This window comes from Lynx rufus, unplaced genomic scaffold, assembly GCF_022079265.1.
Source record: "Lynx rufus isolate CCGP_SWC_20201006 ecotype Redwood Valley unplaced genomic scaffold, mLynRuf1.p SCAF_6, whole genome shotgun sequence".
In the NCBI taxonomy this organism is placed as follows: Eukaryota; Metazoa; Chordata; class Mammalia; order Carnivora; family Felidae; genus Lynx; species Lynx rufus.
In genome coordinates, this window is record NW_025814878.1 from 104,333,589 (window position 1) to 104,357,918 (window position 24,330).

The 24,330-nt window shown below is 50.8% G+C and overlaps 1 long non-coding RNA gene across 1 annotated transcript; it reads left to right on the plus strand.

Moving 5' to 3' along the window:
• The first annotated feature begins 496 nt into the window (after window positions 1–496).
• Window positions 497–1,691, plus strand: LOC124528025 (uncharacterized). The gene is made up of 3 exons (XR_006966059.1): window positions 497–536; window positions 1,004–1,210; window positions 1,534–1,691. It is a non-coding gene; the product is annotated as an uncharacterized LOC124528025 (long non-coding RNA).
• Window positions 1,692–24,330: the final 22,639 nt, after the last annotated feature.

Sequence of the window (24,330 nt, forward strand, 5' to 3'; positions counted from 1 at the left end):
ACGAGGCCTCTCAATTTCCTGCCTGTGCACCTGCTGCCGGGAATGTCCTTTCCCTTCCATCGCCTGGCCGCCGCCTCCATGGAGCCCTCCTTGATTCCCTGGCTGGCAGGGATTGTGCCCTTTCCTAGGGAACTATTGTCCTGGGCACTCTTTGCTCCTCTGCTTCAGGGGACACCCACCCATGGATCTGTCTCTCTCTTCCTGGTTCTGGAGGACGGCCCTTCCCCACCTCTACCCGCCTTCCCACAGAACATATGTGGAGGATGGCAAACATGTAGCTGTCTCCAGGCTGTCCCACACGCCTGGGCCCTGTGATGCCCGCTCTCCTCAGGCCCGGCCTACGGCTCCATCACCTCCTGACTACTAGACTCTGAGCCTCAGTGAATCAGCAAACCCTTCCCTGGGTCTGCGGCGGACTCAGCACTTTTCTGAGCACTCCGGGGAGGGTGTGGGGAGGAAGTCCAAGAGGCCACGCCTGTCAGAAGGGAACCTGGGCAGGACGACCTGAAGCTCCAGGGACTACTCCCATGGTGGCGGTAAGTGCACCTGGGCCCCCAGGGGCACACTCCCCACTCCCCTGTAACTGCTGCACCAGCTTTCTCCTCTCCCTGGAGGATGCCTCACCCCCTATGGCCTGCCTTCCTGGCCTCCTCACCCCACAGCCCAGCCCTGGCCCCTGCCCTCTGCACGTCCTGTGAGGACCTCCTGGGCATCAAATCTTCTGGGGGCCACCTGCTCCCCTGGGTGTCTCCTCCACCTCCTTGAAGGGCTCCCGCTTCTGTCCTGGAGAGGCCAGAAGTCCTCAGGGCATGACCGAGGCCTCCCTTGTCCCTGAACGCGCTAGGGCCCTAGCTGTCAACACTGGCCTCCAGACCCTTTCTTCTCGCTCAGGCCTCTCTCCCTGAGCTCCAGACCCCTGAAGTCCTCATGGCCTTTCAAATTTAACATGATCTAAACTCTACTCCTTCCTCTTTCCTACCCATTCCTCCTCTGCTACCCTCAGCGCCCCCCCCCCATCGGGAGCCTCCTCCCTCTTCTTCCTGCCCCTGTTCCGTGCCTCCCGCCCTTCCCATTCCCACCCATCCTCCGCTGCCCCACTCCGCAGCCTGCACAAACGACCTTCCTTAAAATCCGCTGCTTGCAAGATGAAGTCCAAGAGTGTTAGGAAGGAGGCCGGGTGTGTGCCGTGTCCACGATGCCAGGCCCCAGGGTGCGTGTCCTGCCGGCTGTGGGACCCGGGCAAGTGACTCTCCCCTTTGGAACCTCCATTTCCTTGCTTGTCTGCTTATCTCCGCCCTGGGCAGCTTCGAGAACCAAAGCCCACGGCGGTGTGGGGGGTGGGGAAGTATGCTGGTCTGGGCACCCTGAATACTCAGGCAGTAGTGTTCTCCACCCCCGCCCCCCTCCAGATCCTCTGCTTCAACCCTTGCCTCTTTTCCGCATGGCCTCTACACCTCCCGCCTTGCTTTTCTTTCCATGGGAGACGCCTTCCTCCCACCTGCCCACCTAGCCGATGACTTCTCCTACTTCAAGGTCCACTAGGAGTTCTGTCTGTTCTGTGCAGCAGCCCCCCACCTGCCGGGGCTTGCCTCGAGGGACCAGAACAACCCACCCATCAAGAGTCCCTGAGCCCAAGGGGCGCCTGGGTGGCTCAGTCAGTTAAGCATCCGACTTCAGCTCAGGTCATGATCTCTCGGTTCGCAAGTTCGAGCCCCGCGTCGGGCTCTGTGCTGACAGCTCGGAACCTGGAGCCTGTTTCGGATTCTGTGTCTCCCTCTCCCTCTCTGCCCCTCCCCCATTCACATTGTGTGTGTGTGTGTGTGTGTGTGTGTGTGTGTGTGTGTCTCTCTCTCTCTCTCTCTCTCAAAAATAAACATTAAAAAAAAAAAAAAAAAGAGTCCCTGAAGCCTGTGCCTGCCACTCTCTGGGGGCTTCCAGCATACAGCACTGTTCCAGGTCCTGGGGGGCAGAGCAGGAGGGAGCAGGAGATCGTCAGAACACCCCAGCAGAGACTCTCAGGGACTTCAGGCCCCAGGAGAAGGTGTGGCCCAGGAGCCATCCACCAGCCTGAGACCCTGGTGCAGGAGGGCTGTCCACACACGTCTCCCCAGTGGGCTTCCTCCTGCAGAGGAAGCAGCGCCTTGTCCCTGGTGTCATTTGACATTGTCAGCACTGAGAGGGCCAGGCCCCACGGGGACCTCATTGAGACCCCAAGGACCAGACCCAGCCCCTGCACCGGGCTGTCCCTGACTTCTAGGACAACTTCAGGCAGGCCAGGGAATATGGAGGCAGAGGTAGGCGATGGAACATGGACGCCTTCACTGGGGGGATGCGGGAGAAACAGAGAAACTTTCCTGGGAAGGCTGGGCTGGGAGTGGAGGAGACGGAGGGTGAGGGGACACATCTGGATGGCCCTTGTCCTGCCCAGCGGCCCGGCAGAGTCTGGGCACTGCACCGTCCAATACAGTAGCCACCAGCCCCGTGTGGCTAATTATATTCAAATTAAGCAAAATTAAACCCCAGTTCCCCAGCTGCATGAGTCATACCTCAAGTGCTTGAAAACCACACAGGACTGGTGGCTACCATGTTGGACAGCACAGATACAGAACATTTCCGTGCCCATAGAGAGTTCTAGCTCAAGACTCCACGCTGCTCTGGAGCCTGGCTGCTATGCTACCACTAAGCTTGGGTGGGTCACTGGATCTCTCTGTGCCTCGATTCCTCTCTAAATGGGGATAACAACAATCGGCACGAAAATTAGAGTTGACTGCGCGTATAAAGTATTCGCAGGAACACCTGGTACACGCAGAGGGCCTGGGAGTCTCTTCCCAGGTAGAGAAAGGCACAGCCCATACCGCGGTATTAAACACAAGATATTGCTTACATTGTTTTAAGTGTTTATTTTTTTATTTTTATTTAAAAAAATTTTTTTTTAACGTTTATTTATTTTCAGGACAGAGAGAGACAGAGCATGAACGGGGGAGGGGCAGAGAGAGAGGGAGACACAGAATCGGAAGCAGGCTCCAGGCTCTGAGCCATCAGCCCAGAGCCCGACGCGGGGCTTGAACTCACGGACCGCGAGATCGTGACCTGAGCCGAAGTCGGACGCTTAACCGACTGAACCACCCAGGCGCCCCTTAAGTGTTTATTTTTGAGAGAGGAGAGAGAGAGAGAGAGAGAGAGCGCGCGCGCGCGCGAATGAGTGGGGGAGGGGCAGAGAGAGGGAGACACAGAATCCAAAGCAGGCTTCAGGCTCCGCGCTGTCAGCACAGAGCCCGACGCGGGCCTTGAACACACAAACCGTGAGATCATGACCTGAACCAAAGTGAGACGCTTAACTGATTGAGCTACCCAGGCGCCCCGCTATCGCTTACATTTTTGAAGGGTCTACAAAATTCAAATCTATAGGGAAAAGCCACCTTTCACCCTGCCACTGGCAGCCCGAGCCTGCCTCGTTTGCTAGGACGGCATCAGTAGCTCCCTTCTGCAAAAGAGAGAAAGGATCCGCTCAGGGCCAGTGAGGCACGAGAGGAGAACCCCGCTCTCTGGTCCCAGGCTCAGAGCTCCCCACCACCACCCCAGTTCCTTAAACATGCCCCACGGCACCCCTCCTTTGTTGATGTATGCCACCTGCCTTATCTAGCCCTTCACTCCTAGGTCCTCTCTCGCGTCTGACCTCAGTCCCGGCAGCTGCAGTGTGACCCCCTATATCTAAGGCTTCCCCCATGGAGACATCACGGGGGCAGAGGGGGTGGGGGTAGCGAGAGAGGGAGAAGGCTTTTGTATGATCTATTTCCAGAAACCACCCTCACTCGGGAAGACGGTTCATCCTGATGTCTAACCCTATTCCCGCCTACCGTGGGTAATGCCTGTTTCTTCTCGCCGTCCTTGGAAGACACAGGGCGTTTAATCCAGGGCTTCCACGTCTACCCTTGCCGTTCCTGACTTGCCCCTTGGTGGGGGAGGGGGGACTCTCATAGTTACATAAGGTGGGCTCACTGCCAGCCCAGGCACGAAGGCACATCCTAACCGTGGCTATCCAAGGAGGCAAGACCTCTGGCAAACTCCGTAAGGGCTGTGCTGCCCATTGCACAGATGGGGAACTGAGTCCCAGGGCAAAAAAGGGCTTTCCACAGGGCACATCAGCCAGAACTGAGGTTTCTTGATGTTCACTGCAATCCTCTCTCCAGTCTCTCCAGGTCTCTAGGAAGGCAGTAGGGGCTTCTAGCATTCCAGAGATGGAGGAAAAGCAGGCTGAGTAACTGACCTTTAGGCCTCCAAAGCAAAAAGTTGCATCCTTCTTGTCTCCTGAAGGTCCAACATTGAGTTTAGGAGAGAAGCCAGAAAGAACTTGCTGCCAATGGGAAATGAGAGGCACTGAGGAATTCACTTTTCTGACGGTATTTAACCCATACAGGGGCAAGCAAGCCCGCCTAGCACAGTGGTGCAGGTTGCCTACTGTTCAAGGGGCAAGGGGGAGGATGAAATGTCTCTAACTCAAACTAATATGCTCAAAAGTCTTGTGGGAAGTGGGTGCTTAGCCGAGGTCTAGCCTGGGAGGGAAGCAGTGGTGTCCGGAGGGCACCCCTACTCTTGCCTCCAGCCTTGTCTGTTCTGTGTTTCTCTCTCCTGCCCACCCTGACCGCCTCCAGTTTCCTGTGATTGAAATCTCCCTGCTGGTCTCAGAGCTGACCTGCCCGCCTTTAATTCAATCAGGAATCACAAGCCCTTTTAATTTAGGAAAGAAAAGACTAGCTGCTGACCCAGCTGCACCTGATTGACGGGACTGCAGGCACGGCCAGGCTGGCCTGGGGAGGGGGCACGGACCCATGACCTCAGCCAGCCTCTCTGGGGTAAGTACGCTCCCCAGAGGCCTGAGGGACAAAAGAGAACCACCCCTCTCCTGACCCTCAACAGGGGAGGGGCCAAGGCTGCATGGTAGGGGGGTGGCCGCTGCCTGGCCCAGAGAAGCTATAGAATGTCAAGCTCTCTCTGCAGCCTGGGGGACGTGGGGTAGACACAAGGGAGGACTTCCCAACCAAATCATTCTTCCCTTAGTCGTTATGTGACTCTGGGTCGATGTTCCCAAGAGCCCCAGCAATGTAGCTGTCCTTTCCAAGAAAGGAGATGTGCCAGAGGAATCGAAGCTAGCTTTTTAGGACTTCAGTTTCTCGTCTGTAGATGGGGATAATCATGAGACCCAGCCACAGGGCTGTTTTGCGGATTAAATGAGTTAATGAAATCTCCCTGGCATGTAATAGCCCCTCATTAAATTATAGCTAATATTATTCCTAATAATATTATTCTGCCCAAAGCACACAGAGGTCCCCACCTCTATTCTAAAGTGGCAGAAACTTGGGGGAGAGTGTCCGGGGCCCTGGGCCCTGTTGTTCCCCTCCCCTCCCAGAAGACAGCCAAGGGCACGTGCCCCCAGGGTCTAGCCCCCTGTCCCGGTATCCCGGAGACACGGAACCCGGCAGTGGAACGTTGCTGGTTCAGGATTAGAATTCTAGTTGAGCACATTTTGAGCTATGTGACCTTGGCCAAGTCACCTCACTGCTCTGAGCCTCAGTTTCCTCCTTTGTGAAGTGGGCTAGTAGCACCTATTGGCAGGGTCGTTTTGATGCTGTGCGAAGTGCCTAGGCTGGAGCCTGGCCTGTGGAAGGTGCTCAGAATATGGTATCTTCCTCCCCCACACTCCGGTCAAATGCTCAGCATGGCCTGTTTAAGTGGGAAGCCCTAGTTTCCTGTGGTCTTGAAGCTGAGCTCTAAGCACCCGCTGTGCTATTCCTATTCAACCACATTGCATAAACATCCCGATTCCACCAGGTTCCTGCCCAGATGCTGCCACTGTGGTCAGCCTCACCTTCTTCCTGAGCTGCTCCTGTGGAAGGAACCACCTAAGGCAGACCCAGATGGCCAGCTGCTGCCCGCATGCGCTGTGCCCGGCGCAGAAAAGATGCTCAGGAAAAAAAAAAAAAAAAAAAAAGAAAAGATGCTCAGGGAGGCCTCTCCCCAAACTCTGGCCCACCCTCCTGGTCCAGGCGCACCGTAAAAACACGCACCATAAACTCATTCTTTGGTGTCTCAATAAGCAATCCCACCCCGCTCCTGTATAAAATGGGTTGGGAGTGGAAGATCCTAGTCACAATGACCATCCACTGAGCCCAGGCTCACGCCATCCCAGACTTGGGGCTGAGCGATCGGCCTTCCCACTGCATCGTGAGGTAGGGATTGCAGCACACAGCTGAGGAGACGGAAGGAGATGGTGTGCCTTCTCCCACCTGACCCAGCGATGAAGGAGCAGCACCAGGATCTAAACCCAAGCCCCCTCCTGACTTGGCTGGACCGTTCAGAGAAGTCTCTCGCGTCCCTTGGAACATTTGCTCTCGCAGCAACATTGGGTTTAGGCCAAGCACATGGCTGTCATTATGATCCCATCTTACAGAAGAGGAAACAGAGGCTCCCAGGTCACCCAGTGACTCAAAAGGTAGGACAGGGACGTAGACTCTGACTCTGCCCTCAGGCCTTGACTCCAAGCATAGCCCCTCCTGCCGCTGGATTTAAAAGCAGTCCCTTACTCCCAAAAGTCAGTGTTCCAACTGGATCACTCATTCATTCATTCATTCATCCATTTGGCACATATTTACCAGGCACCTATGTTCTAGGCCCTCTGTTGCAGGTCAGAGCTGAGCAAGCCAGACCCTAGCTCCTTCCTGAAGCTTATTACCATCTCTGTGGGCGAGAAAGGCTTGAAACAAATCACATACACACAAAAAGATAAAAATGGTGATAAGCTTTGTTCCCCAGGGTGACGTGAGAGGTCAGGGAAGTTCTCCCCCCTGGAACACTGAGATCAGAAGGCAGATCAGGAGTTTGCCCTGGGAAGTGGTGTGGAGACTGGGAAGAGTGGCCTGGGCAGAGGAAACAGGTGCCCTAAGGCAGGAACGAACCGTACAAATAAGCCTGGGAAGGACTCAGAGGAAGAGCAGGAGGAAAGGCGCCAGCCAGAGCCTGCAGAACCTGATGGGTTTGCCTTCATCCTAACAGGGGGGCTTAGGGTTTGTTGCATGCCAGGTTGGTGGAGAGGAGATTGGAGGGTGCTGAGGGGGTGTGGGGACCCCAATCAGGAGGCAACCTTAGTGGTCCAGGCACAGGGCTGCAGTGGGGCTGGAAGGGAGGAAGAAGGAGGCAGGTCAGGCTAGCCCTACCCACAGCCCCTTCCATGACTCCTCTGGCTCTTTCCCAGGGGCTCATTGTAGCGTCCAACGGCTTGGGGTATCCTGCCCCCCACGCAGTGGTGTGCTGGTAGTTATTTAACAACTGGCTTTCTGGTGGGAGGGTTGGGTGTGGGGGGGGAGTCTTTATTTGTAGCATTTGTCAATGTCGGTGGTATCAATACTTCCCCATGGTTGATTTCAGTCTACCAATGAATGAGAAAGCTGGGAAAAGATGTTTGTAATTGCCCAAGCCAGAGCAAGTTGGCTCCCAATAGACGACTGGCCTCAGGTCTCATCTCTCTGCAATTCCTGTGTATGTGTTGGGAGGGAGAGGATGAAGGCTGGATGGGGAGGGGATGTGGGGGAAGCGGGGTGGGTAAGGAAGTAATAGTAATGCCACTCCCCACCCCCAGTCTTCCCAGTGACCGTAAGAGATTGGTACCATTATTATCCTCACTTCCTAGATAAAGAAACTGAGGCACAGAGAAGTCAAACAATTTGTCAAAGATACCACACTAAAGGGCAGAACTGGGAACTCAGAGCAGGTCAGCCCTGGGGTGGTGCCTGCAATCCTCCTGAATCTGCCCTGTTCTGCCAGTGAGCTGGTCAAAACAGATGAGGGAGAGTTAGACGGGGACAGTGAACAGAGGATGGGCTCGCTGGGAGGAAGGAAGAAGCTGTCATCTGGGGAGGCTGGGGTGCAGGGCATCCGAAATTCTCTGGCTGGAACCCTAACTTTCGGGAGGGCGGCCGCTAGATGTCGACTTGGGGTGGAAGCGATTTTTAGAGGGTGATCATGAGCTTACTCTGCAAATGCTCACTGAAGAAGGCACTGCAAGTTGGAATGGACAGAGGTCAGGTGCCTGGAACCCCTGCCCCCCACCACTCCCCGGTTGCGTGCAGGGTGGGGGCCCCAGGCCAGAGTCCATGAGGCTGCAACTCTCTCCAGGCATGCAACGCAGGTGACTCTAGGGCCCCAGGTGGCTCAGCTAGGACCATTCACAGCCTGCTCTGTGCACCACCCACTCCCCTCAGCTCACTCCCTCTCTCTTCCTGTGCTGCTCAGAATGCCATTACACCTGTGATGTTTCCTTTTCAAAGTTCTTTGCAGCCGTGGAAACCTTGGGTCCTGCCAGTGTTCTGGAGTTAGTGTCTTCTCTCTAGACCTTAGTTTTCCTATCCATGCATTACAGGTAAGTTCTCATGAGACTCTGTGGACCTATGATGTAGTCTGCATATTGTATGTGTCTGGGATGGGGGAACACCATCCTTCAAACCTGCACGCTCGGTGCTAAGCACACAGTAGGTGCTTTATGGATTGGTTTAGTGAGCTGCCTTGCCTAGGAGTTGTGAATGAGGAATACTCCTAAGGGACACTGGACCTGTGTCCAGTGTCACTCCCAGGCATGGGTTGGGAATGGACCCTCCCCAAGATCCTCTCCCCAGAGCCCCTGGTCCTCTGCTTAATTATAATTCCCATCATCCCCATTTTACAAACAGAGAAAGGGAGCCCCAGAGAGCTTACATTTCTTCCCCAAGTTTATTCAGCTAGTAGGTGGCAGAGTTGAGATTTGAACCCAGACAGCCTTGCTCCAGGGCCCACATCTCTAACCATTGGACCACTTGTTCTTCCTTGTAATTGAGTTTAGCGGTCTCCAAAGTTGGAAGGGTTCAGGAAGAAATTACTAGAAATGAAGTTATATTTATTTTATCTCATCCTTTAAAATTTCTATTTTTTTGTCAATGTGTATTTCACAAGCAGTACATGTACACCATTTTATTTCTTATTTTTAAAGTTTATTTATTTTGAGAGAGAGTGTGTGCCCGTGTCCATGGGTGGGGGAGGGGCAGAGATCGAGGAAGAGAGAATCCCAAGTAGGCTCCCCACTATCAGCACAAAGCCCAATGTGGGGCTCCAACCGATGAACCGTGAAATCATGACCTGAACTGAAATCAAGAGTTGGACACTTAACCAGCTGAGCCATCCAAGTGCCCCCAATTCAAATACTTTTAAATTTGCCTTGTGATTTCCATGAGTTCTTTTGCAAATATGTTGTTTAATTCTTAAATATTTGGTGATTTCCCTTATTTTCTTCTGTTGTTGATTTCTAATTTAATTCTTTTGTTTTGGGAGAACATTATTTGTACAATTTTAATCCTTTTCAATTTACTTGAAAAGAATGTGTATTCCTGCTATTGTTCGGTAGGGTGTTCTATACCTGGTAGATTAAATTGTTTGATAGCGTTGTTCAAGTCTCATATATCCTTGCTGATTTCCTCTCGGGTTGTTCTAAACATTATTGAAATGGGTGTGCTGAAATCTCCAACTCTTGTTGAATTTTCTATTTCTCCCTTCCATTCTGTCAGTTTTTGTTTTGTATATTTTGGAGCTCTGTTGTTAGGTGCATATGTGTTCATTACTATGTCAATTCTGATGTATTGACTTTTTTATCATTATAAATTGTCTCTGTCTCTCATATCATTTTTGTCTTAGAGTCTATTTTATCTGATATTGGTATAGATATTCTATTTCTGTTATGGTTATTCTCTATTATTCTATATGGTTATTCTCTTATGGTTGTTTGCATGGCATATATTTTTCCATTCTTTTGCTTTCAACCTATTTATGTTTTTGGATCAAAAATGTCTCTCGTAGGCAGCATATAATTGGATCTTGTTTTATTAATCCAGTCTGATATTGTTTAAATCATTCACATTTAGTCTGAATGTTTAAGTCATTTACTTTTATTTAGTGTAATTATTGGTATGGTTGGATTTGTCATTGCAATTTTGCTATTTTTTCTATATTTCATGTCATTTTTTTTGTCCCTCTGTTTTTCCTTTACTTTTCCTTTTCTTTTGTGTTAAATACATATTTTTCTAATGTACCTTTTAATTCCTCTGTTGTCATTTCTTTATTATATTTTTGAGTTATTATCTTAATTGTTCTAAGGATTATAGTATGTAATTTATCACAGTCTACTTTAGATTAATACTAACTCAGTTCTATAAATTGTCAAGACTTTGCTCCATGTAACTCCATTTCCTCCCCCACCCTTTGTGCTAATATTGTCATGTATATTATATCCGTGTGTCTTATAAATCCAATAATAGTGTTATAATGATTTGTTATGCTATCTTATGTCTTTTTAAAATAAATTTTTTTTAATGTTTATTTATTTGAGAGAGAGAGAATGAGTAGGGGAGGAGCAGAGAGAGAGGGAGACACAGAATCCGAAGCAGGCTCCAGGCTCCGAACTGTTAGCACACAGCCCTACGTGAGGCTCAAACCCACGAACCACGAGATTACGACCTGAGCTGAAGTCAGACGCTTAACCGACTGAGCCACCCAGGCACCCCTCTTTTTAAATTTTTAAGAGAAGAAAGGAGAAAAAACATATGTATAGGATCTTTTCTATTACTCTGCATATTTATCAATTCTGGTGCTCTTAATTTTCTTCTGTGGATTCAAGTTACCAGCTGGTGTCATTCCCTTGCTCCAGTGTAACTCTGTTCTCTCCCGCTCTTTGTGCTATCATGGATTTGTTATATATAATGTTTTTTTGTATGTTATAAGCCCAACAATATAGCTTCGTAATTCTTATTTAATGCAATTGTCTTTTAAATCAGTTAAAAGAAGAAAAGAGAAAAATATATTTGTAGTGTCATTTATACTTACCTAAATGATTACCTTTCTTGGTGCTCTATTTCTTCATATGGATTTGAGTTACTGTGTAGTGTCGTTTCCTTTCACTCTGAAGGATTTCCTTTAGTATTTTTTTAGGGGGCATGCCTGTTAGTAACAAATTCTCACTTGTCTGGGAGTGTCTTCAGTTCACCTTAATTTTTGAAGGATACTTTTATTGGACACAGATTTCTTGTTTGACTTTCTGTTTTCTTTCCATACTTTGAATATGCCACCCCACTCCTTCTGGCCTCCGTTGTTTCTGATGTGAAATCAGCTGTTGATTTCAAGGTGGCTTCAATAGCTTTACTATAATGTCTATGGATCTTTTTGTGTTTCTACTATTTGGACTTTATTTGGATGTGTAAATGTCTTTCATCAAATTTGGAAACTTTTGGACCATTATATCTTCAAATATATTTTTCTGGCTCTTTCTCTCTCTCTTATTTTTCTGGAAATCCCATGAAGTGTATATGGATATGTTTGGTGACAGTCCATAGGTATTTGAACCTCTGTTCATTTTTTCATCATTCTTTTTTTTTCTTTCTGTTCTTTAGATTGGATAATCTCAATGGATCTATCTTCAAGTTTGCTGATTCTTTATTCTTCTAGCTCAAAGGTGCTTTTGAAACCCTCTGGTGAATTATTCATTTCAGTTATTATACTTTTCAACTCCAGAATTTCCATTTGGTCCTTTAAAAATATTATGTGTACAGTTTACCTATATAAATATAATGTATTTATAGTTTCTATCTCTACTGATATTCTCTATTTGATGAGTCTTTCCTTAATTCTTTATACATGGTTTCCTTTAGTTTCTTTGAAGACATTAGCTTCTTTGAAGTCTTTGTCTGCCAAATGCAACATATGGACCACCTCAGAGGCAGTTTCTACTGACTGCTTCCCCCCACCCCCCACCCCCAAATGGATCACACCTTCCTGTTTCTTAGAATGTCTTGTAATTTTTGGTTGAAAACTGGACATTTTAGATAATACATTGTAGCAACTCTAAATTCTGACTCCCCATGACCAACACCAGGGTTGTTGCTGCGTTTGTTGTTTGTTTGTTTGTTTAGTGACTTGCCTAGACTAATTCTACACAGTCTGTCTTCCCCACAGCGTCTGATGTCTCTGCTCCGTTTGTTTCTTAAATTCTTCTTTTTATTTTTAAGCCTGGTGTCCTAGGAATTGCCCTGGATTAGCATAGCCCAATGTTCTGCTGATGACTGGTCAGAAAGTGTGTTTAACTACCTTGATCCACTTAGGCGTGTATCCTCTGCCAGGGCATCTATGTGTGGGTTGGGCTGGAGACACGTTCACGATTTAGACAGTTTACAAATCTTCCCCCACTCTTACTCTCTGGGTGCTGAGCCAGGAATCCGTAGATAGCTAAGGCCCTCTCCAGTCTCCTCTTAGTGTGCACACAACCTTCCACATCCCCAGGGATGTGTGGGAGCTTATCAAGGCTCACTACGGCTTTCTTGTTCCTGGGTATCCCCTTTAAATGTTTTGCTGTTCTCTCGATTTGTTACTTGCTCCGTCTAGTATTACACCTCAGGCTAAGGCTGCAATGTTGGCCTCAGGGTGCATAGTTTTAAAGAAATATACCTATACTGAGTGCAGGCATACATCAAATTTCCTGATAAGTGTGCACAATGAAACATGTTTGGCAACTGCCGGTCTAGTTTTGGGCGTCTGACTGGTCTGCCCTGGCCGGGAGCTATCTCTGGATGCTGAGCTCTGGACCTGGCATCCCTTGGGCTGGGGTCTAGGGGGCACTTGAGAAGAGCTGTTGCAGCAACAGGGTTCTCCAGGAGGCAGCTTAGGGGCAAGGGATGGTCACCCAAGGTGGTTGAACTTGCCTCCCCAGGACAGCCGGCCCTGCCCATCCTGGCTGGGCCTTTGTTCCCACAGGGATGCAGGCCTGGCTGCTCTGTCAGCAGGCTTGGGGTGGGGAGCCAGGTGCCCTCTACCCTGGCTTCCAGTCACCGGAAGCCTGCCAGGCACTCAGGAGGAAGGTCTAACAGAGCCAAGAGAAGGATCAATTCCCTCAGGGTAGGGCTGCCAGCAGGGGGTGGTCACCCAGGAAGCAGCTGGCTCTTGCCCCAAGAAGCCCAGGCTAGAAGGCCTGGGGCCTGTGGTTTCCTCCGCTCTTGTACTCACTTAGAAGGCAAAGACTCAGAGAGCAGCCCCCTTCCTACTGGGTACCGCCCTGTCCTTGGGGTGCACACGCAGAGAGGCCTGTGTCCGTGAGCTGAAGGTCAGTGTGCTCGGCAGGCACTGCGGGTAGGAGGGGTGGCGGGCAGAGCGGAAAACTGGGCTGACAGTCATGTACGCTGATGTCACTGGTCACCCCGCCTCCCCGAGGTATCACTTTCCTCATGGTCAAGCCTGCAGCTGAGTTCAGGGGGGCAGTCACGTCCCATCCCTGGCACAGCTCTTAGGCTGCTCACTGCACCACCTCTGGGGCTGCTGAGGTCAGGGTGGCACTTTCCAGCACTGCCTAGTGTCAGCTCAGCTCCATCCGTGGGGAGGGGGAGCCCAGGGAATGGGGAGAGTGGCAGGGACAGGTGCCTGGGGCGCTGGGAGCGGCCAGGCTGCAGAGAAGGTGTCCCGGGGCACCTGAGGGGCCAAGCTGAGCTCATATCACAGGTGAGCAGCAGCACGACTCAGGAGCTCCCAGTCTGAAGGGGGAGACAGCCCTTGCCCACAGGCAGCTCCCAGTCTGAGGGAGAGGACACAGCCCCTGTCTGCAGACACAGCAACTGTGTCTGAGCTGACCGTGGTGGTTGTGGTAGTTGGAACCACTCCCCCGCCATTTTCTCCTCCTTACAAGGCTCCCAGTTGACCCAGAACAGATCCTTTGGAGAATGCCTCCCCTAGACCCTGGGAGGACCCAGCAGGCTCCCTGCTTGTCACAGCCCACATGTAGTAGGGAGGGGCTGCCGGAGCTTAAGTGTGGACAGACAGCGGCGTCCCTGTGTCTGAGCTCGTCCTCAGGGCTGGGTCCAGCAGAGGGAGCTGGCAGCCAGCAGGAGCTGAGACAAGCCGTCCCTGACCCTTGAGATGGCCTTGAGGAGCTCCCGCTGCCCACCCAGCGTGGGAGACTCACCCCCTGGCTGGAGCTGGAGTGTTGGCAACATAGCTGGGGGCCCAGGCCTCTTCAGCCCACCCCGACACCCAGTGCTGCCCCACAGAGACTCCTGTGCAGAGTCACAAATTCTACACTCTTCCAGTTGGATCTATGGAGGCCTTCTCTCTGTCCCTGGGATAGGTAGCGATGCAAGGGATTGGAGCCTTGGATGTGAAGTCTGCTCCCTGACCTACTAGTTCTGTGACTCTAGGCAAGTTATGTAATCTCTCTGGGCCTTGGTTTCTTCACCTGCGAAATGGGCTGCTATCAAGGGGAAACGCATGAAACACACAAGAGGTGCCCAGTTAGGGCAACTTCTTGCCTCTTTGCTCCATTTCTCATCGCTTTGCTTTGAGCCCTGGCCAAATGGCTGGGGGTGGGCGAAGCGTGCTGGGGTGGAAGCCAGCCATGGCCGGGTAGTACGGACCAGGGCAGGCTTCTTTTGGAGACAAGGTTTGAATTGGTTTGTGGAGATGCTTCTTCTCAGCCTCTAACACAGACACGTCAAACTGCAGCCAGGACGAGATGGCACTGGGGCGGGGGGTGGGGCAAGTGGCATGACCCCGCTGGCTCTTCCCTGCGCACTCTGCTTAGCAACCCGTCCATTCACGTGCTCCTGGCTGCAGGTCGGTCACCAGTAGGACTTACTGGCCTCTTACCACCTCCATCAGTGCAGAGGTATGTAGCTCTCTTGAGTGTTCCCTCCCTTTCCTGCTCAACGTATTTACTGAGCACTTACTGTGTGCCAGACCCTGTTTTAGGCACTAGGGGAACAGCAGTGAGCAAGACTGACCATGGTCCCTGACCCCATGGAGTTGGCATTCTAGTGGAGAGTGAAAACATGCAACGAAACGAGTATATGAGAGGGTGATGAGTGTCTAGAGACAAATAAAGAAGGGTTGAGGGCTGGGAGGGTAGGTGTAAGGGGGTGATGCAATTTCAATAGAAAGATCAGGGAAGGCCACGAGGAGAAGATGATACCTGTGTAAAGATCTGAAAGGAGAAGCTATTTTTGCAACTAGAGGAAAACATTCCACGAGAGGGAATAACTAGTGCAAAGGCCCTGGGGCAACCCATTCAGCTCCAGAGTTGGCTTGTGTGAGAAACAGCAGAGGGGCCAGCACGACATTAGTGTGAGGGGAAGTAGCGGGCAAGTGAGGTGAGAGAGGTAGGAGGGATCAGATCCTATAGGGGCTGGTAGACCATTGTTAGGACTTTGGCCACAGAGCAAACATGGATGCAGAGAAGGAACAAGGACACTCCCTTTTCCCTGGTGGCCAATGGCTCAGAAAGGAAATGCCACCTGCTTAAATAAAGATGAGCCCCAGAACTTCAGGACTGGTGCTGGAAATACACTCCCGACTGAGAGGGGCAGCTTGGTCTGTGAGGCTTTGCCCCCTGTGGGTCTCTCACCAGTTTCTGGTGCCATCCCACATTCGTCTTGGGGAGAGGGATGCGGGCTGCTCCAGGAAGCGTCAAGAGCAACCTGGGGACAGGGGTATCTTGCTGATCCTACTTCCTCGGTGCCTGGACTTACAACCTAGTTGACTGGAGGAAGGAAGGGGTGAATGAATGAATGATGGACGCAGGCCCTGTCCCTTAATTCCCCATGGCAGCAGCAGAGACCAAGCTGGAGTGTTTCACATGCTGAGGGCAATACACCCAGAGAGAACCAGGCCTCTGAGATATGTGGCCAAGGCCTCACCCACCCTTTTGCACTTGGGGTCTCCTGCAGGGTGTCTCTGCTGGCTCCTGGGTGGCATTTCTGTGGCCGAGCTGCTTTAACTGCCCCCGCCCCGGTATACGCACATCTCAGACACTCAGCGCCTTTGGAGGTTGAACTGTGTGTCGAGCTTCCCACCTTCTGAAATCCAGCATGGTGCCTGAGGTCCTCTTTCCTCTCTGAGCCATATCAGAGGGGCCACCCCTTAGGGGGAGCTGCGGGACACCCCCACACAGAGCAGTGGCCTCGTGGACCTCAACCAAATGGCCCCAACCTCGGGGCGTGGCCTGGAGCCAAGTAATAATACTAATGATGACAATGGCGGCAAGTCACATTTATCAGGCACTGACCACATGGCCCATGTCACCTGCATCATCTCATTTAGCTTCAGAGGCCTCCATGTGTCAGTCAAAGGGACTGGGGCGCTAAGAGGTCAAGAGACTTGTCTGGGGGCATTTCCAGGTGCCCTTCCTCGATGGGGGGTAGGAGGCCTGCAGGGCCCTGGCCCAGAGCTAGCCCTTCCTGCCACTGCCCTGAAGCAGCCAAGCAGAGGGGTTCATCTCGAGGCACCCCCATCTCCTGTGAGACCCGAGCTTAGTATGTCAAACTCCAGCCCCGCCCTTCAGAAGGAAGGCTGGGGTCCTGGGGTTGAGGGCCACGTGAGCTGGGAGAGCTGGGGCAGGCCTGAAGGGCCCCTCCCTCCCTGGCTGGGCTGGGGGAGTGGAGGTAGCTGTCAGGCCTCGGGCCACCACCAGAATTTGCTGCTGACCTTTCACCTCTGGGCCAGCTGGGTCCCCTGGGAGACGGGCTGTAAGCAGGGCTGGGCCCGGCCTCCCTACCTGGGCTGAAAGTGGGTTTCCTGCCTGCAGAGAGCGGGCCCGGGGGACCCACATGTACAGAGGAGCCTGTCAGAGCTCATGCCTCCTGCCCTGGAAGGGGAGGCCGATCCAGGGACGCTGCCTCCCCGCCTAGCCTGCTCCTTGGAGGTGAGCAGATCGGGTGCAGGAAAGCTGCCAAGAAGCAAAGTGCTCTGCAAATAGGGGTTCTGCATGATTGCACCAGCTTTCATAGCCGGGTGGCCACTCTCCTCTGCACTTGAATGTCCAGGAGCCATACCTCTCACCCGGACACAGCTCACCTTCCCCTTGACTGATAGTCATTCATGCACATTTCTAATCCCCCAAGCACAGAGATCAGACAAGGGGAAGCGGGAACTGGGTCGGAGTCTGCTCAGCACAGGGCTTGATATGGAGCTAGCTCCTCCTTCCCATCTCCCTTCCAGAGAACAGCAGGACAGAAGTGGGTGAGGGGTGGGGAGTAAAGCGGGGTGAGAGTTACTTATGGGACAACAGAAACCTGGGCTGGGGGAGCCTGAAGACCCGGGTTTGTGTCCTGACTCTGCCTAACAGATCCCACCTCTCTTTAAAATGTTTGAAAAAAGGGGCACCTGGGTGGCTCAGTCGGTTGAGCGTCCGACTTCAGCTCAGGTCACCATCTCGCGGTCCGTGATTTCGAGCCCCGCGTCGGGCTCTGGGCTGATGGCTCGGAGCCTGGAGCCTGCTTCCGGTTCTGTGTCTCCCTCTCTCTCTGCCCCTCCCCCGTTCATGCTCTGTCTCTCTGTGTCCCAAAAATAAATAAACGTTAAAAAAAAAAAATGTTTGAAAAGAGGGCACCTGGGTGGCTCAGTCGGATAAGCTCTGGTCACGATCTCACATTCGTGAGTTCGAGCCCCACATCGGGTTCCCTGCTGTCAGTGCGGAACCCGCTAGGAAACTTCTGTCTCCCTCTCTCTGCCCTTTTGAGCATGTGCGCGCACGCTCCCTCTCAAAATAAATAAACACATTGGGGCGCCTGGGTGGCGCAGTCGGTTACGCGTCCGACTTCAGCCAGGTCACGATCTCGCGGTCCGTGAGTTCGAGCCCCGCGTCGGGCTCTGGGCTGATGGCTCAGAGCCTGGAGCCTGCTTCCGATTCTGTGTCTCCCTCTCTCTCTGCCCCTCCCCCGTTCATGCTCTGTCTCTCTCTGTCTTAAAAATAAATAAACGTTGGAAAAAAAAAATTTTAAAAAAAATAAATAAACACTAAAATAATAACAACAACAAAAATAAATAAATAAAATGTTTGAAAACAGAAGTGGTGTCTTTGGGAACACGGGCTCAGGTCGCCCCGTCAGGGGTGGAATGGGATGATACATTCCTGGTCAGGGCTGTGAAACTGGCAGAGAGAAAACCTACAGAAGCAGCCAGCCCCATGGCCACATGCAGCAGCCCGGTCCCCAACCCATCATGGCGGCCAGTGGCGACCAGGTTTTCCTGTGGTTCCTCCAGGGCAAGGGCTGGGCATGTTCCTTTGCGTTCCCAGTGCCTAGAGCAGGGTCCGGCCCACAGTGTGCTCCTTACACTTGATTGCCGAATCGGTTTGACTGAGGCGAATGCGGTCCTTGCTCACGGGAGCATCAGTGGAAATGCCAGTGGCTTTATCATCGTGAATACTTGCTCAGCAGCGAGCCCAAGGAAGGGGACCTCTGGCTGGGCATCCTGGAAAGGAAGGAACCCGTGGCTTTACACTTTGGAGGGCATCGATCGCCAGGAGGGATGCAAGACTGGCAAGGGAACCCCTTCCCAAATCATCATGACTGGGCGCAGGGGTGGGGGTGGGGGAGGGCCAAGGGCGCAGCTCAGGCAGCATCACAGTGGAGACCGTGATCAAACAAACTCCATTTTGAAAATCCGTGTTCAAACCCTGGTAAGATGAGCTCTTGGCCAAATAGCAGTGCATGGCTCACCCTGCAGAGAGTGAGGCCACCATGGCGGGAGGGGCTGAGATCCCAGGGATAAAGACCTTGGATGCGTTCTTCCTTCTCGCTCTGTGGGAGCAAGAAACTGGTCCAATGCCCCCTGCTAAGGGGAACAGGCAAAAGCACAGAAGAGTGAGTCTGGGTCAGTCCCAGAAAAGAGAAGGGATGGTAGGATGGAACTGGCCATATCTGTGGTGCTCAAGTTTTCTGCACCTGCTCGTGAGCCCAGAGTCTCAGCTCTGGGGGGAGGGTGGAACCCCAGAGCGGGGCTGACATTGAAAAGCAGGGAAGGGTCTCTTTGGGAGCTGATACACTTCTGAGTTTGAAGCCAATCCCCGCTGAAAAGCTGGGAGTTGATTCCTTGGCATGAGAATTCATAGATGAGGAAGACAGACAGCCTGGCGGGACAGACAGAACAGATAGCAGCAGAAACCCTACTGCAGACAAATAAGTTCATACATCCTCACAACACGGGGAGGTGAGCTTTGTTACCACCGCTTGGCAGCTGAAAACACTGAGGCTTCTGGAGGTTAAGTAATTTGCCCAAAGCCACATTGCTAGAAATAGGCAGGTCAGGGTCCCAGCTCTGCTGACCACAAAGGTCAGGAGCTTCCCCTCCAGACCTTCTAGTCGGCTCTACTCGGAACAAACGAGGCTGCTCGAGGCAGCCTCAGCTTGTTCTCACGAGGACGGAAGACGCGGGGCTGCTGGAAGTGGGGGTGCTGGCTATCCGCCAGCGGGGTGGCAGATCCTGCCGGGATACTCTAGTGAGGCTGGCTCCCATGACAACAGCGGGGACACGCCTGTGGCGACAGCTGATGAACGGACACCTGGAATTCCCCAGGGCTCGTCCCAGGGCCCTCGTTCTTGGCCCCATTGCACTGAACATTTTTATCAATGGCTTGAGTGGAGGCCCGAGTGGCTGCCTCCCCCTGCTTGCAGATGACCCTCCGCTAAGAGAAACAGGCCCAGAGGCACAAGGAGGATTCAGTCTCCCCGACAGCGCCCGGAACAACAGGCAGGACCAATGACAGAGATCAGCAGCAGGCAGAAATGACAAAGGTCTGTTCTAGGATGGAAACAAAACCCAAGTGAAAAGGCACATGGGTACTGAGCCCACAGAGAAGCTGGTGCACGTGTGGACTGGCTTGTGTGCAAAGGTAGCCGGGGCAGTATGGCGGTTGAAGCTGCAAAGGACTGGAAACAATGTAAATGTCCGGGGGGGGGGGGGGGTCAGTTAAAAGCTTTGGGTAGGTCTGGGCAACGGAAGCCACAGGTCTGATACAAAAAATGAGGCAAGGAGTTATAAGTTACTGATAAGAAAGGTTACACAACATGCCTGGTTAAGTAAAAAGGCAAGGTACATGACGTGCACACTGACACTGTAGACTATGCTTCTCTTTGTGTCATCAAAAATGTGTATATATATTTGTGTACGCACAGATCGTCTCCAGAGGATACATGAGAAACCAACTAGGCAGCTAGGGTCTTACTTTATACTGCATGTCTTTTGTGCTTTTATTTTGTGCCATATAGGGGTGTGTGTGTGTGTGTGTGTGTGTGTATAAGAGGAATGGATGGAGAAATTCTATTGAAAAAGATCTGGAAGTTTGGCTGACCATAAACTCACTAAAAATGGCTTAAAAAAAAAACCTTATAATCTGAGGTTATATTAATAGGAGCATAGCAGCCTGGCTGAAGGAGGTGTATATTTTGCTATACTGTGTGCTGATCAGGCTGCACCCAGAATGTGGGGCCGCTCTGAGGGAGCCATGTTTGAAGAGACACCCTAAGAGCTAGATCAGACCTGAGGGGACAACTTGGCTAGAGTAGAGGTGGAGTGGAGGGAGGGAAGCCTGACAGGCACAGAGATATCAAAGAGATCGAGGGTCACTGAAGGGCTGGCATGTGGAATTAGGAGAGGCCTGATTTTTTTAAACTTGTTCCAAAGAACAGACCTTGGATCAATGGTTTGGAAGGCATAGGGAGACAAATTTTGACCTCTGGAAGACCTTTCTAATCATTAGAATTGAATTATATAATAAAAATATAATAATATAAGAAAAATATGTAATGCATTATATAATTTAACAATCTAATGTAATAAAAGTATTTTCTAATAATTAGTACCGGAATGAGCTCCGCATCACTGGATGTAATCAAGAAGCCCCTGATGGCATCTCTCTAGGATGTTGCGGAAGGCGTCAACAAAATCACTGAACCCATATTTTTTGGGCTCACCGCTGGCCTAGTGAAGCTGAATCTCTGGAGATGAAATCTAAAAATCTGCTTTTACTGGTTTATTTTTACCACAGATGCAGACAACTGGACTAATTACACTCCTCAGTTCATCGTGTACTATCGACATTGGTCTGTTGAAAGTCCCTTCTAATGCTACTTTTCATTTTATTTTTCTCCTTCACCCCTGGTCTCCACCTCCGTTTTCCACCATTCCCAACCCCCTGCTTCCAGAACCTCATTTTTTTTAAATTTTTTTTTTTAACGTTTATTTATTTTTTTGAGACAGAGACAGACAGAGCATGAACAGGGGAGGAGCAGAGAGAGAGGGAGACACAGAATCCGAAACAGGCTCCAGGCTCTGAGCGGTCAGCACAGAGCCCGACGCGGGGCTCGAACTCACGGACCGTGAGATCATGACCCGAGCTGAAGTCGGACGCTTAACCGACCGAGCCACCCAGGCGCCCTCCAGACCCTCATTTTATGTACTTGCTATGGGTCTTGAAACATGTATCTTCTTTGTATACTGAGTTGTATGGTTTTCTGCACGTTTTGTAATTAATATAAATGGTGTTACGCTAGGGACGCCTGGGTGGCTCAGTTTGGTTAAGCGTCTGACTCTTGATTTAGGCTCAGGTCATGATCTCACAGTTTGTGAGTTTGAGCCCCGCATCCGGCTCTGCACTGACAGCATGGAGCCTGCTTGGGATTCTCTCCCTCCTTTTCTCTCTGCCCCTCTGCTGCCTGTGCCCTAAATCTCCCTCTCTCTCTCAAAATAAGTAAACATTAAAAAAAAATAAATGGTGTTACACTGTAATTCTCTTCTGTTTCTTGCTTTTTTCTTTCAACACTGTTGTCGTTATGCATTCTTGCATTTGGCTTGTTTCTGACCGTCGCTTGGCCTCTGACTTATCCACTCCCCCAGAGGTGGACACTTCAGCTGCCTCCAGCTCCCCACTAGCCCTAGTTTCGCTGTCATGAGCAGCCGGTGCATGTCCTTTCTCCTCCCCGTGTAGTCATTGTTCCAGGCTCTATACTCACTTGTGGGATTCCGGGATACGGGGTGATTCAGACTTCGTTCCACTAAATACAGCCGGATGGCTGCTCTTAGAATGGATGTATCAGTTTATCCTCTTACGTGCAAGGCACAAGGGTCTCATCTCCCCACCCTGGGTATAATTCACCTTTCTAATTTGTGCCGCTCAGTTGGGTGTGGACAGGTGCACTGCTGTTTGAAGTCCGCATCTTTCCGATGGCTAGTGAACTTGCACATCCCTTCATATACTTGGCCGTTGCACTTACTTTTTGTGGTGTGCCTATTCATATATATATATATATATTTTTTTTTTTTGCTTATTTTTTTTCTATCGGATTCCCCGCCTTTCTTCTTCTTGATTAACAGGAGTTCCCCGACTGTTTTAGATTTTAATCCCAGGCAAGTTCTGAAGTTGCAAATATCTTCTCCCAGTCTGAGACTCTTCCACCTTAGCAGGTGTTTTGAGGACCGTCCAGGTTCGGGAAGCCCCAGGGTAGGTATATATGCCGCTTGAGACATTTTGTTACCTGGGCCACTGCAGGCTTTTAAGATTCATGGGCTTTCTGACGAGTTTCCTTGCCACCCCTGTGGCAAGCCACAGGAGGGGTGAGGATAAGGTGAGTCATTGCGAATGTAAATGTAGAGCTGGGGCGCCCCCAGTGCCGTCTCTGGCAGCGTGTTGCATCGTGAAGATGTTCATGTGATGTGGCCCAGACAAGCTTTTGAGATCCTCCTGGGAGATGATACACAGTTCACTTGGGTAAGTCTAGAATAGCTCATTGTTCAGAAGAGGTCGTCAATCTATTGGAATTTTCTCAACAACGGAAGCTAACTCTTTTATCTGTGGAGGTTTTAAAATTTGATGGCAAATGTTGAACACTCCTCTCACTGAGAGGTGGTGGAGGGAGGTCTGTGTTTCCCCCCCTTGAAACTGGGCTGGCCCTAGTCACTGCTTTGCGCCCAATAGAATTTTGCAGAAGTGATGCTGTATGACTTCTGAGGGTAGGTCAGAGAAGACGCTGTCTCTTCTGCCTAGCTCTTTTGGGACTCTCGCTGTAGAGGAAGCCAACTGCCCTGTAAGACATCCAGCTACCCTGAGACTGCCATGCTGGAGAGGCCATGCCTAGGTGCTTGGGTCAACAACACGAGCCAGGGCCCCAGCCAGTGTCCAGCACCAACCGCCAGCCATGTGAGCGAGCTGTCTTGGATGACCAGCCCTCTCTGACACCTGACAGCAGCTGTGTGACAGACCCCAAGGGAGAACTGCCCAGCGGAGCCCTTTCTGAATTCCCAACACGCAAAACCGTCAGACAACAAAATTGTTGCTGTTTATACCGCTAAGTTCTGGGGTACTCTGTAATGCAGCAGTAATAACCACAACGACCTCCTGGAACATAGCAAGCATCGTTACTTCAAATCTTTGCTGATAACTCCAATACGTGTAGCCCTTATGGGTCTGTTTCTATTGTCTGCTGTTCTGACGTTTTACAATTATGTTGTCTCCGGGGAGCCTGGGTGGCTCCGTTGGTTAAGCATCCACTCTTGGTTTGGGCTCAGGTCACGATCTCTCCGTGTGTGAGTTGGAGCCCCTCATCGGGTTCTGTCCTGTCAGTGGGAAGCTTGCTTGGGATTCTCTCTCTCTCCCTCTCTTTCTGGCCCTCCCCTGCTTGTACTCTCTCTTTCAAAATAAATAAGTAAACTTAAAAAAGTAAAAAATAAATAAAATTATGTTGTCTGACTCTGTGTGTGGGTATTTTCAATTATGTGTTAGACATTGTATTTATGGACTTACTTGTAGAAATAACCTGGGGCCTCGAATGATCTGATCTTCCTTCAGAAAGGATTTACCTTTGTGTCTGCCAGGTACCTGGGACACTAATAATACAAAATTACCTACTTTAAGTTTAAGGGCTGTGTGATTGGAAACTGAGTTGTCTACTTTGGGTCTACCCTTAACTCCCAGGATATAGCCCTTTTGGGTGCCTGCCTAAAGAGAGAGGGCTCACTAAGTCCCACCCTTTGGTGAGCCTAAGACTCCACTTCATGCTCTCTTATTCTCACTAGGCCATTAGAATTGTTGTTCAGCTTCTTAGAATCTGAGCTGACCCCTCCTGAATGGGCATATACCCTCAGGGGAAAAATGGCCCTAAGTGCCACTCTTTCTTCTCTGGGTCTCAGGCATGGCCCAGAAATTCTTCCTATCTTGTTAGCTCCTCAGTGCTTCAAGTAGATTTTTTAAATATTTTGTCCAGCTGTTCTCGTTGTCCTCAGTGGGACATGGGTCTAAATCACTTAGTCTGCTATTATTAAATCTTACTTACTTACTTCTTTAAATGTCAAAAACATAAAGAAATATGAAATCATGTCTTTTGAAAGCCCTCGTAAAAAAAAAAAAAAATGTATCGCATGGTCCCAAACCTTCTTAAAGAGATTCACCATAATCCAATTTTCCACGGAAGCCTCAGTATCCTCATTAAGAGTATCTGCTACTGTAGTTAA